Below are 14249 nucleotides of genomic sequence, written 5' to 3'. Positions count from 1 at the left end.
AAAAAAGCTGTCAAAAAGCCGCGCAACAAGTACGGTGCGATGAGCAAGGGACTGTTGTTAACTAATAGTCATCGATCTCGCTGCTCTTCGGCTTTTTTACACCTTTCTTGGTACCCTGTCACTAAGCACCCACACCATACTATACTGTTTACCCCCTAAACCGCTGCTCCTGGACCCCGCCGCAACTGTAATAAATGTTTTAACCCCTAAACCGCCACTCCCCGACAACGCGGCACCTAAATAAAGTTATTATCCCCTAAACAGCCGCTCCTGGAGCCCACCACATCTCTAATAAATGTATTAACCCCTAAATCGCCGCTCCCGGAGCCCACCACCACCTACATTATACATATTAACCCCTAATCTTCTGTCCCCTATACCGCCGCCACCTACATAAACTTATTAACCCCTATCCTGTTGCTCCCGGACCCCGCCACAACTAAATAAAGTGTTTAACCCCTAAACCGCCGCTCCCGGAGCCCACCGCTAACCCTAACCCTAATACCCCCTAACTTAAATATAATTTAAATAAATCGAAATAAATGATTCATATTTAAAACAAATTACTTACCTATAAAATAAACCCTAAACTAGCTACAATATAACTAATAGTTACATTGTAGCTATCTTAGGATTTATTTTTATTTTACAGGCAACTTTGTATTTATTTTAACTAGATAGACTAGTTATTAAATAGTTATTAACTATTTAATAACTACCTAGTTAAAATAAAGACAAATATACCTGTAAAATAAAACCTAACCTAAGTTACAATTACACCTAATACTACACTATAATTAAATAAATTACCTACATTAACTACAATTAACTACAATTAAATAAAATTAAATAAAATGATCTAAAGTAAAAAACAAACAAACAAACACTAAATTACAGAAAATAATAAAATAATTACAAGATTTTTAAACTAATTAAACCTAATCTAATCCCCCTAACAAAATAAAAAAGCCCCTCAAAATAAAAAAAAGCCCTACCCTACACTAAATTACAAATAGCCCTTAAAAGGGCTTTTTGCGGGGCATTGCCCCAAAGTAATCAGCTCTTTTACCTGTAAAAAAAAGTACAATACCCCCCCAACATTAAAACCCACCACCCACACAATCAACCCTATTTTAAAACCCACCCAATCCCCCCTTAAAAAAACCTAAAACTAACCCCTTGAAGATCACCCTACCTTGAGACGTCTTCACCCAACCGGGCCAAAGTCCTCAACGAAGCCGGGCAGAAGTGGTCCTCCAGACGGGCAGAAGTCTTCATCCAAGCCGGGCAGAAGAGGTCCTCCAGACAGGCAGAAGTCTTCATCCAGGCGGCATCTTCATCCATCCGGCGTGGAGCGGCTCCATCTTCAAGATATCCGACGCGGAGCATCCTCTTCCATCGACGTCCAACTGAAGAATGAAGGTTCCTTTAAATCACGTCATACAAGATGGCGTCCCTTGAATTCCGATTGACTGATAGGATTCTATCAGCCAATCGGAATTAAGGTAGGAAAAATCCTATTAGTTGATGCAATCAGCCAATAGGATTGAAGTTCAATCCTTTTGGCTGATCCAATCAGGCAATAGGATTGAGCTTGCATTCTATTGGCTGATTGGATCAGCCAATAGGATTGAACTTCAACCCTATTGGCTGATTGCATCAACGAATAGGATTTTTCCTACCTTAATTCTGATTGGCTGATAGAATTCTCTCAGCCAATCGGAATTGAAGGGACGCCATCTTGGATGATGTAATTTAAAGGAACCTTCATTCTTCAGTTGGACGTCGATGGAAGAGGATGCTCCGTGTCGGATGTCTTGAAGATGGAGCCGCTCCACGCCGGATGGATGATGATAGAAGATGCCGCCTGGATGAAGACTTCTGCCCGTCTGGAGGACCTCTTCTGCCCGGTTTGGATGAAGACTTCTGCCCATCTGGAGGACCACTTCGCCCGGCTTCATTGAAGACTTCGGCCCAGTTGGGTGAAGACGTCTCAAGGTAGGGTAATCTTCAAGGGGTTAGTGTTATGTTTTTTTAAAGGGGGATTGGCTGGGTTTTAGAGTAGGGTTGGGTGTGTGGGTGGTGGTTTTTAATGTTGGGGGGGTATTGTACTTTTTTTTCAGGTAAAAGAGCTGATTACTTTGGGGCAATGCCCCACAAAAAGCCCTTTTAAGGGCTTTTTGTAATTTAGTGTAGGGTAGGGCCTTTTTATTTTGGGGGGCTTTTTTATTTTTTTAGGGGGATTAGAATAGGTGTCATTAGTTTAAAAATCTTGTAATTTTCTTATTATTTTCTGTTATTTAGTGGGGGTTTTTTTACTTTAGATCATTTTATTTAATTTTATTTAATTGTTGTTAATTGTAGTTAATGTAGGTAATTTATTTAATTATAGTGTAGTGTTAGGTGCAATTGTAACTTAGGTTAGGTTTTAGTTTACAAGTAAATTTGTATTTATTTTAACTAGGTAGTTATTAAAAAGTTAATAACTATTTAATAACTATTCTACCTAGTTAAAATAAATACAAAGTTGCCTGTAAAATAAAAATAAATCCTAAGCTAGCTACAATGTAACTATTAGTTATGCAATCAAAGGATTAGGAGCAAACCAAAAATAAGTAATTTTTATATCTTTGTTTGGGAACTTATATTCTCCTGAGGTACCTTGTCAGGCTTTATTATAATAGTAAATAGGTAACCTTAAGGAGCAGTGCTTAAGCATAATATACAAATAACTACTGAAATAACATAAATCACAAATTGTGTGAATTATATCAAAAAGAGGTATGCTTTTGTACACTGTAATGAAGTATCTTCAAGTATCAAAAGAATAAATTTTATTCTAAAATAAAACTTTTATTTTAAATAATAAAAAGAGACAGCTTATATACGGCTAGATTTAGAGTTTTGTCGGTAACGACCCGGGTAGCTAACGCCGGCTTTTTTCTGGCCGCACCTTTAAAATAACTCTGGTATTGAGAGTCCATAGAATGTCAGCGTTAGGCTCCAAAAAAGGAACGTAGAGCATATTTAACGCAACTTCAACTCTCGATACGGACGCGGCCAGCCTCAAAAACGTGCTCGTGCACGATTCCCCCATAGGAAACAATGGGGCTGTTTGAGCTGGAAAAAAAACTAACACCTGCAAAAAAGCCGCGTTCAGCTCCTAACGCAGCCCCATTGTTTGCTATGGGGAAACATTTCCTATGTCTGCACCCAACACTCTAACATGTACCCCGAGTCTAAACACCCCTAACCTTAAACTTATTAACCCCTATTCTGCCACCCCCGCTATCGCTGACCCCTGCATATTATTATTAACCCCTAATCTGCCGCTCCGTAAACCGCCGCTACTTACATTATCCCTATGTACCCCTAATCTGCTGCCCTAACATCGCCGACCCCTATATTATATTTATTAACCCCTAATCTGCCCCCCACAACGTCGCCTCCACCTGCCTACACTTATTAACCCCTAATCTGCCGACCGGACCGCACCGCTATTATTATAAAGTTATTAACCCCTAATCCGCATCACTAACCCTATAATAAATAGTATTAACCCCTAATCTGCCCTCCCTAACATCGCCGACACCTAACTTCAATTATTAACCCCTAATCTGCCGACTGGAGCTCACCGCTATTCTAATAAATGTATTAACCCCTAAAGCTAAGTCTAACCCTAACACTAACACCCCCCTAAGTTAAATATAATTTTAATCTAACGAAATTAACTCTTATTAAATAAATTATTCCTATTTAAAGCTAAATACTTACCTGTAAAATAAATCCTAATATAGCTACAACATAAATTATAATTATATTATAGCTATTTTAGGATTAATATTTATTTTACAGGTAACTTTGTATTTATTTTAACCAGGTACAATAGTTATTACATAGTTAAGAACTATTTAATAGCTAAAATAGTTAAAATAATTACAAATTTACCTGTAAAATAAATCCTAACCTAAGTTACAATTAAACCTAACACTACACTATCAATAAATAAATTAAATACAATTCCTACAAATAAATACAATGAAATAAACTAACTAAAGTACAAACAATAAAAAAGAACTAAGTTACAAAAAATAAAAAAATATTTACAAACATTAGAAATATATTACAACAATTTTAAACTAATTACACCTACTCTAAGCCCCCTAATAAAATAACAAAGCCCCCCAAATTAAAAAATGCCCTACCCTATTCTAAATTACTAAAGTTCAAAGCTCTTTTACCTTACCAGCCCTGAACAGGGCCCTTTGCAGGGCATGCCCCAAGAAGTTCAGCTCTTTTGCCTGTAAAAAAAACCATACAATACCCCCCCAACATTACAACCCACCACCCACATACCCCTAATCTAACCCAAACCCCCCTTAAATAAACCTAACACTAAGCCCCTGAAGATCTCCCTACCTTGAGTCGTCTTCACCCAGACGAGCCAAATTCTTTATCCAAGCGGAGCTAGAAGAGGTCCTCCATCCGGTAGAAGTCTTCATCCAAGCGGGGCAGAAGAGGTCTTCCATCCGATTGAAGTCTTCATCCAAGCGGGATCTTCTATCGTCATCCATCCGGAGCGGAGCGGAAGCATCCTGAAGACCTCCGACGCGGAACATCCATCCTAGCCGACTACTGAACGACGAATGACGGTTCCTTTAAATGACGTCATCCAAGATGGCGTCCCTTGAATTCCGATTGGCTGATAGAATCCTATCAGCCAATCGGAATTCGAGGGATGCCATCTTGGATGACGTCATTTAAAGGAACCGTCATTCGTCGTCTAGTCGTCGGTTGAAGAAGATGGGTCCGCGGTGGAGGTCTTCAAGATGGAGCCGGTCCTCATCGGATGAAGATAGAAGATGCCGCTTGGAAGATGATGGTTGCCGGTCCGGATCTACTCTTCTTCCCGGATAGGATGAAGACTTTGGAGCCTCTTCTGGACTTCTTCAGCCGTCGGATGATGGATGTCTAGCCCCCGCTTGGGCTTAGATGAAGATTTTGGAGCCAGGACCGATCGGTGATACCCGGTGAGGTGAAGATAAGGTAGGAAGATCTTCAGGGGCTTAGTGTTAGGTTTATTTAAGGGGGGTTTGGGTTAGATTAGGGGTATGTGGGTGGTGGGTTGTAATGTTGGGGGGGTATTGTATGTTTTTTTTTTACAGGCAAAAGAGCTGAACTTCTTGGGGCATGCCCCGCAAAGGGCCCTGTTCAGGGCTGGTAAGGTAAAAGAGCTTTGAACTTTAGTAATCTAGAATAGGGTAGGGCATATTTTTATTTTGGGGGTCTTTGTTATTTTTTTAGGGGGCTTAGAGTAGGTGTAATTAGTTTAAAATTGTTGTAATATTTTTCTTATGTTTGTAAATATTTTTTTATTTTTTGTAACTTAGTTCTTTTTTATTTTTTGTACTTTAGTTAGTTTATTTCATTGTAGTTATTTGTAGGTATTGTATTTAATTAATTTATTGATAGTGTAGTGTTAGGTTTAATTGTAGGTAATTGTAGGTATTTTATTTAATTAATTTATTGATAGTGTAGTGTTAGGTTTAATTGTAACTTAGGTTAGGATTTATTTTACAGGTAATTTTGTAATTATTTTAACTATTTTAGCTATTAAATAGTTCTTAACTATTTAATAGCTATTGTACCTGGTTAAAATAAATACAAAGTTACATGTAAATAAATATTAATCCTAAAATAGCTATAATATCATTATAATTTATATTGTAGCTATATTAGGATTTATTTTACAGGTAAGTATTTAGCTTTAAATAGGAATAATTTATTTAATAAGAGTTAATTAATTTCGTTAGATTTAAATTATATTTAATTTAGGGGGTGTTAGGGTTAGGGTTAGACTTAGCTTTAGGGGTTAATACATTTATTAGAATAGCGGCGAGATTCGGTCGGCAGATTAGGGGTTAATAATTGAAGTTAGGTGTCAGCGATGTTAGGGAGGGCAGGTTAGGGGTTAATAAATATAATATAGGGGTCGGCGGTGTTAGGGGCAGCAGATTAGGGGTACATAGCTATAATGTAGGTGGCGGCTCTATGCGGTCGGCAGATTAGGGGTTAATTATTGTAGGTAGGTGGCGGCGACGTTGTGGGGGGCAGGTTAGGGGTTAATAAATATAATATAGGGGTCGGCGATGTTAGGGCAGCAGATTAGGGGCACATAGCCATAATGTAGCTGGCGGCAGCGTGCAGACGGCAGATTAGGGGTTAATAAGTGTAGGTAGCTGGCGGCGACGTTGTGGGGGCAGATTAGGGGTTAATAAATATAATATAGGGGTCGGCGGTGTTAGGGGCAGCAGATTAGGGGTACATAAGGATAACGTAGGTGGCGGTCGGCAGATTAGGGGTTTAAAAAAATGTAATCGCGTTGCGGCGATGTGGGGGGACCTCGGTTTAGGGGTACATAGGTAGTTTATGGGTGTTAGTGTACTTTAGAGCACAGTAGTTAAGAGCTTTATGAACCGGCGTTAGCCCAGAAAGCTCTTAACTACTGACTTTTTTCTGCGGCTGGAGTTTTGTCGTTAGATTTCTAACGCTCACTTCAGACACGACTCTAAATACCGGAGTTAGAAAAATCCCATTGAAAAGATAGGATACGCAATTGACGTAAGGGGATCTGCGGTATGGAAAAGTTGCGGCTGAAATTTAGCGTTAGACCCTTTTTTGACTGACTCCAAATACCGGAGGTAGCCTAAAACCAGCGTTAGGAGCCTCTAACGCTGGTTTTCACGGCTACCGCCAAACTCCAAATCTAGGCCATAGTGTTTGTGTTGCTGTCCTCACTTTAGGATTAAAAACACTTCTTCTTTAAGTTAACATATGTTATTTATTTCATTGTTTAGAGCTGTTTAAAGTGACAAAAATTATAAGGTATAATATTTGTAGCCTAGTAATCTCTTACTCTAATTTCCCAAATTGTTTAGCCTTTATCTGGCTTGTTTTGGAAATTTTAATATATTGATTGTAGGCTGTTTTAAGGATCTATTCAAGTCCTAGATCATACTTTTATCACTCATATGTTTAAAATTAAACATGATGAACAAGTGATAATGTGGAAAATGTGGCTATATATATGGTTAGTGAATTGAGTGGAACTTTTCTTTGATTTTACTAATCGTCAAATGTTTGTGCACACTTGGTTAATGAATATTGTAGTAACTTGTGGTATTATGCTTGTTCTTATAAGTTGATGCTCTGAAAAAAGAGCTGATAAGAAGAAAGTTCTATAATTATCTGCAGCATAGGAGAATATAGGGCGCGATCCGATATGCAGCGTAGTTTGCGACGCAAGCGAGGGAACCCCCGCCACCCGCAGTTTCAGCTCGCAACTTGAGCTATCACATATACGGCGCTGTCAGAAGCTAAAGTGCTGTAAGTCTAACAAACCAGCGATGTCCAGAAATCTGCTGAATCAGCCAATCAGATTCAAGTTCAATCCGATTGGCTGAACCAATCAGCCAATCGGATTTAACTTGAATCTGATTGGCTGATTCAATCAGCCAATCAGATTTTTCTACCTTAATTCAGATTGGCTGATAGAATCCTATCAGCCAATCGGAATTCGACGGACACCATCTTGGATGACGTCATTTAAAGGAACCTCATTCATCGGGAAGTCGTCGTGCCGGATGGATGCTCCGTGGCGGAGGAGCGAAGAAAGAAGATTGAAGATGGCGCTTTGCTTGAAGACATCACCGGATGGAAGAAGACTCTCTGCCGCTTGCTTGAAGACATCGCTGGATGGAAGAAGACTCTCTGCAGCTTGATTGAAGACATCGCTTGATGGAAGAAGACTTCACTGCAGCTTGATTGGACATCGCCCGGATCGGATGAAGAGTTCTTCTCAACTGGGTGAATACAAGGTAGGGAGATCTTCAGGGGGGTAGTGTTAGGTTTATTTAAGGGGGGTTGGGTTAGATTAGGGGTATGTTGGTGGTGGGTTGTAATGTTGGGGGGTGGTATTGTGGTTTTTTTTCAGGCAAAAGAGCAGTTTTCTTTGGGGCATGCCCCGCAAAAGGCTCTTTTAAGGGCTGGTAAGGTAAAAGAGCTAACTTTTTAAATTTAGAATAGGGCAGGGAAATTTTTTATTTTGGGGGCTTTATTATTTTATTAGGGGGCTTAGAATAGGTGTAATCTTGTAATATTTTTTTTATTTTTTGTAATTTAGTGTTTGGTTTTTTGTGTAATTTAGTTTAGATTATTTTATTGTATTTTAGTTTAGATATTTGTAGTTTATTTAATTTATTGATAGTGTAGGTGTATTTGTAACTTAGGTTAGGATTTATTTTACAGGTAAATTGGTAATTATTTTAACTAGGTAGCTATTAAATAGTTATTAACTATTTAATAGCTATTGTACCTAGTTAAAATAAATACCAAGTTACCTGTAAAATTAATATAAACCCTAAAATAGCTACAATTATTAATTACATTGTAGCTATCTTAGGGTTTATTTTATCGGTAAGTATTTAGATTTAAATAGGAATATTTGAATTAATAATATTAATATTAGATTTATTTTAATAAGAATTTAGTTAGGGATGTTAGAGTTAGATAGGGTTATTATACTTAATATATAGATAATATAATAACGATATTAACTATATTAACCCTAATATAATTAGGGTTAATATAGTTAATATATATAATATAATAACTATATTAACTATATTAACCCTAATATAATTAGGGTTAATATAGTTAATATAGCTGGCGGCGGTGTAGGGGGATTAGATTAGGGGTTAATGTGTTTAATATAGGTGGCGGCGGTGTAGGGGGATGTAGATTAGGGGTTAATGTGTTTAATACTGGCAGCGGCGGTGTAGGGGGGATTAAATTAGGCGTTAATACCTTTATTAGAGGTGGCCGTGGTGTAGGGGGATGTAGATTAGATGCAAAAGGGGGATGTAGATTAGATGACAAAGCCCCACCAAAAGCCCTTTTAAGGGCTGGTAAAAGAGCTGAATTCTTTGGGGCATGCCCAGCAAAAAGCCCTTTTAAGGGCTGGCAATAGAGCAGTTTACTTTGGGGTAATGCCACGCAAAAAGCCCTTTTCAGGGCTATTTGTAGGGTTAGACTTAGGTTTAGTGGTAGGGATAGTTTAGTATTTTAGGGGTTAAATAATTTAATATAGCTGGCGGCGGGGTAGGGGGATTAGATTAGGGGTTAAATAATTTAATATAGCTGGCGGCGGGGTAGGGGGATTAGATTAGGGGTTAAATAATTTAATATAGCTGGCGGCGGGGTAGGGGGATTAAATTAGGGGTTAAATAATTTAATATAGCTGGCGGCGGGGTATGGGGATTAGATTAGGGGTTAAATAATTTAATATAGCTGGCGGCGGGGTAGAGGGATTAGATTAGGGGTTAAATAATTTAATATAGCTGGCGGCGGGGTAGGGGGATTAAATTAGGTGTTAATAATTTTAAAATAGATGGCGGCAGGGTAGGGGCTCACTTTAGGGGGTAGTTTAATATAGTTGGCGACGGTGTAGGGGGATCACATTAGGGGGTAGTTAATGTAGGTGCGGCGGGGTCCAGGAGCGGCGGTTTAGGGGTTAATAACTTTATTAGGGATTGCGGCGGGGGATCGCGGTTGACAGGTAGATAGACATTGTTCATGTGTTAGGTGTTAGGTTTTTATTTAGCAGATCGCGTTTGACAGGTAGTTAGACATTGCGCATGCGTTAGGTGTTAGGTTTATTTTGTAGCTAGTTTAAGGAGTTACGGGGCTCCAATAGACAGCGTAAGGCTTACTACGTCTGCTTTTTGTGGCGAGGTGAAAATGGAGTAAGATTTCTCCATTTTCGCCACGTAAGTCCTTACGCTGTATATTGGATACCAAACTGCGCTGGTTTGGTATACCTGTCTATGGCCCAAAAAACTACGGGCGACGGCAGAAATATACAGGCGTAACTTCTAGGTTACGCCGTATATAGGATACCAAACCAGCGCAAATTTCAGCGTTGCCTGCATTTGCGGGCGACGCTGCATATCGGATCGGGCCCATAGTATTTAGACTGATTCATAATCAGCTAAACATATGCTGATGTTTTAGGTGATATTGTACTTATATAATATTGTTTTGCCTTATCTGTTCTTATATTAAAGCCATATGAGGCTTATTTAATTCAAGCCTGTAATGTAGATCTTATGTGCTGGAATATTAGTACAATTTTAGTAACTATTCAGTTGCTGGATTTGTTCTGCTGAACAATTTAATATACTGCTGCGTTTGTAAGGTGAAAAAGAAAACAAAATTTTTTTCTATAAAATCTTTTGTGCAGTATATTATTATATCCGTTTTTAATTTTGATACATTGTTTGCTATGTATAGTTAAACAAATATATAATTATTGGAGGGTATACCTCTTACCCCCACTTTGACATAGTTCACACAATTTGTGATTTATGTTATTTCAGTAGTAACTATTAGTTATATTGTAGCTATCTTAGGGTTTATTTTATAAGTAAGTATTTAGTTTTAAATAGGAATAATTTATTTTGATTTATTTAAATTATATTTAAGTTAGGGGGTCTTAGGGTTAGGGTTAGACTTAAGTTTAGGGGTTAATACATTAAATATAGTGGCGGCAATGTAGGGGGGGCAGATTAGGGGATAATAAATATAATGTAGGTTGCGGCGGTGTAGGGGGGACAGATTAGGGGTTAATAAATATAATGTAGGTGGCGGTGGGCTCCAGGAGCGGCAGTTTAGGGGTTAAACACTTTATTTAGTTGCGGCGAGGTCCGGAAGTGGCGGTTTAGGGGTTAATAAGTATAAAGTAGGTGGCGTCGGTGTAGGGGGGCAGATTAGGGGTGTTTAGACTCGGGGTACATGTTAGGGTGTTAGGTGTAGACATTCCCATAGGAATCAATGGGATATCGGGCAGCAGCGAACATAAGCTCTCACTGCTTTCTGACTCCCATTGATTCCTATGGCATCCGCCGCCTCCAGGACGGCGGATTGAAAACCAGGTACGCTGGGCCAGAATAGTGCCGAGAGTACCTGCTAGTTATTTGATAACTAGCAAAAGTAGTCAGATTGTGTTGAACTTGCGTTCGGAACATCTGTAGTGATGTAAGCATCGATCTGTGTCAGACTGATTCAGGCAGATCGTATGTTGCGTCACTAAATTCTACTTTTGCCAGTCTGTAGGGTTTGATAACTAAGGCGAATCAGGCTCGCCACAAATACACTGTGGAATTCGAGCGTATTTGCGGATGACAGCTTGATAAATAGAGGCCAAATGGTAAAAAAAAAAATCTTAAAAAAAGCACCCAAGAAAATTACTAAACCCCGAACATAGTACTCACCAAAGATAAATCCGCTTTGCCGCACTCCATCTTCCTTACAACAGCGGTCCATCTTCATATCTTATTCCCTGCGGGGATCTTAATCCATCTTCTTATCTTCCATTCCCGATGTCCTCTTAATGTGCTCACCAGCCTTTATATAGGGGTACTCTTGCATTCCTATTGGCTGATTTTCAATTTTAAATTCAAATCAGCCAACAGAAAAGCTTTGTCCGGATTGATCTGTGGTGTGTACCATCGTTGGGGTTTAGTGTGAGGTTTATTTGGGGTGTTTTTATTTTTTTCAATTATTATTATTATAAGGGAATTTGTAGAATTAGTATTTCGTTTTTTTACTGGGCAGCAAAAGAGCAATATGCCCTATAAAGCGTAATGCCCAGCCAAATGCCATTTTCAGGGCACTTTTTTAGAATAGTTTTTTGTAGATAGACTTTTTTGGGGGGTGGGGGTTAATTGTAGAGGTTTATAGTTTATTTTTAACAGAAAGAGCTGACACTTTAGGGCAATGCCCAACAAAAGTCCCTTTTAGGGGCTATGGGGTTGATTTATCATTTGTCGAGTGGACATGATTCGCTATAAGGTGAGCCTGAAACGATGGGCCTCTGACCAGCATCAACTGCTTAATAAATGGAGTTGTTATGAGGAAAAAGAAGCGCGGAGTCTCTCAGTGGGTCCAAAAGAGTTTATTGAGGAGCAGGCTTCTACAGGAATAAATGGAGCCCTATATCTGTAGTTTAGTGTTAGTATAGTTGTTTAATTTTCGGGTGTTTTTTTCAGTGGGGTTTTAAAATAGGCAAAACTGTTTTGTTCATGTTGGTCTTTTTTTACATTTTGTAATGTTATTTTTTTTACTTTTTGTAATGGTGTTTTTTTTTTACTTTTTGTAATGTTATTTTTTTACTTTTTGTAATGGTGTTTTTTTTACTTTTTGCAATGTTATTTTTTTACTTTTTGTAATGGTGTTTTTTTTTAATTTTTTTGTAATGTTATTTTTTTACTTTTTGTAATGTTATTTTTTTACTTTTTGTAATGGTGTTTTTTTTTACTTTTTGTAATGTTATTTTTTTACTTTTTGTAATGGTGTTTTCTTTTACTTTTTGTAATGTTATTTTTTTACTTTTTGTAATGGTGTTTTTTTTTTACTTTTTGTAATGTTATTTTTTTTTACTTTTTGTAATGTTATTTTTTTTACTTTTTGTAATGGTGTTTTTTTTTTACTTTTTGTAATGGTGTTTTTTTTTACTTTTTGTAATGGTGTTTTTTTAAGTAATATTAGGTTTATTTTTTGTTTTGCTTTTTTTAGGTTAGTTTTACTCTTGTTATTTTCAGTCATTTTTTGTAATGTTAGTTTTTTATTTTTGTAATTTTTTTTTTTAAGGTATGTTAGGTATTTTTTAAAATATTCGTTTTTTTTTTAAAGTATGGATTTTTTTTACTTTTTCACAATAGTTTTTTTTCTTTTTAAAAGGTAGTTTTTTTAAAGGTAAGGTTGGTCTGTTTTGGGGTAACAAGTTAGGGGGTTTAGGGTTTCAGTGGGTTACTTTGCAATGGGTTTTGTGGTGGTTTAGGGATTATTAATTTAGTGAGTTGCTTTGTGATGGTGGCTGTGGTGGTTTAGGGGTTAATAATTTAGTGGGTTGCTTTGTGATGGGGGTTGTGGTGGTTTAGGGGTTAATAATTTAGTGGGTTGCTTTGTGATGGGTTTTGTGATGGTTTAGGGGTTAATAATTTAGTGGGTTTCTTTGTGATGGGGGCTGTGGTGGATTAGGGGTTAATAATTTAGTGGGTTGCTTTGTGATGGGTTTTGTGATGGTTTAGGGATTAATCATTTAGTGGGTTGCTTTGTGATGGGGGTTGTGGTGGTTCAGGGGTTAATAATTTAGTGGGTTGCTTTGTGATGGGTTTTGTGATGGTTTAGGGGTTAATAATTTAGTGGGTTGCTTTGTGATGGGGGTTGTGGTGGTTTAGGGGTTTATAATTTAGTGGGTTGCTTTGTGATGGGTTTTGTGATGGTTTAGGGGTTAATAATTTAGTGGGTTGCTTTGTGATGGGGGTTGTGGTGGTTTAGGGGTTATTAGAGTAGGGAGTTTATGACGATTTGGGTTAGCGGGAGAGTATGGGTGTAAGGTTTTTTCCCATTTTTTTCTCTGCATTAAAGTGAATGGGAGAATGCGATTACGCATGTCGGGTTAGTGCTTGAGACAATTATTTACTTTCAACTTGTAATACACTCGCTACCCGACCTGCACAAGTCAAGTAGCGTTAGCATATGAGAGAGAGTGGTAATTTCTGCTCCACTCATAATCTAGCCTTAAAACTTTACACATTTTTTCACTTTTAAACATCTAATGAAACTTTAAAAAAGACATCAACATGTTATTCTCAGACTAATCTTTTGATTTAATGTATTATTCTATCTAGCATTTATTTAGGGGGTAGATTACAAGTGGAGCGCTTAATTATTGCATGCCCAAAAACTTGCAAATGTTCCCGTTTGTGGGCGAGCAATAATTAACCAGCTATTACCAGTGGCTGGTTATTGCTACCACAAGCTGGCTGTAGCAATTAAAGCTCAGAAAATTAACCAGAGATCTGATCTCTGGTTAATGTTCTATAAGTGCCCCAAATGCCCTCATAATATAGGGCATTATAGTTTTTTTATAATGAAAAGTGCCTTTACATTGTGGTCTATGGGAACTGTGTGTTCCCAGTAAATATATATGTATATGCTTAAATACATATATATATTAGTGTTAATGTGTGTGTATATACACATGTAAACACACACATATATATGTATATCAGCATATAAATATATATTTACAAACACTGCGATTGCTGTGCTTTAAGTTCTAAGGTCTTTAAGGTCTTTGGCGGCATCCAAACCAGGTTCCCATTGGAGCCTATGGAAGCGCGCTC

Source organism: Bombina bombina, chromosome 2, assembly GCF_027579735.1.
Source record: "Bombina bombina isolate aBomBom1 chromosome 2, aBomBom1.pri, whole genome shotgun sequence".
Classification (NCBI taxonomy): Eukaryota; Metazoa; Chordata; class Amphibia; order Anura; family Bombinatoridae; genus Bombina; species Bombina bombina.
Note: the sequence above shows the minus strand (reverse complement) of the source record.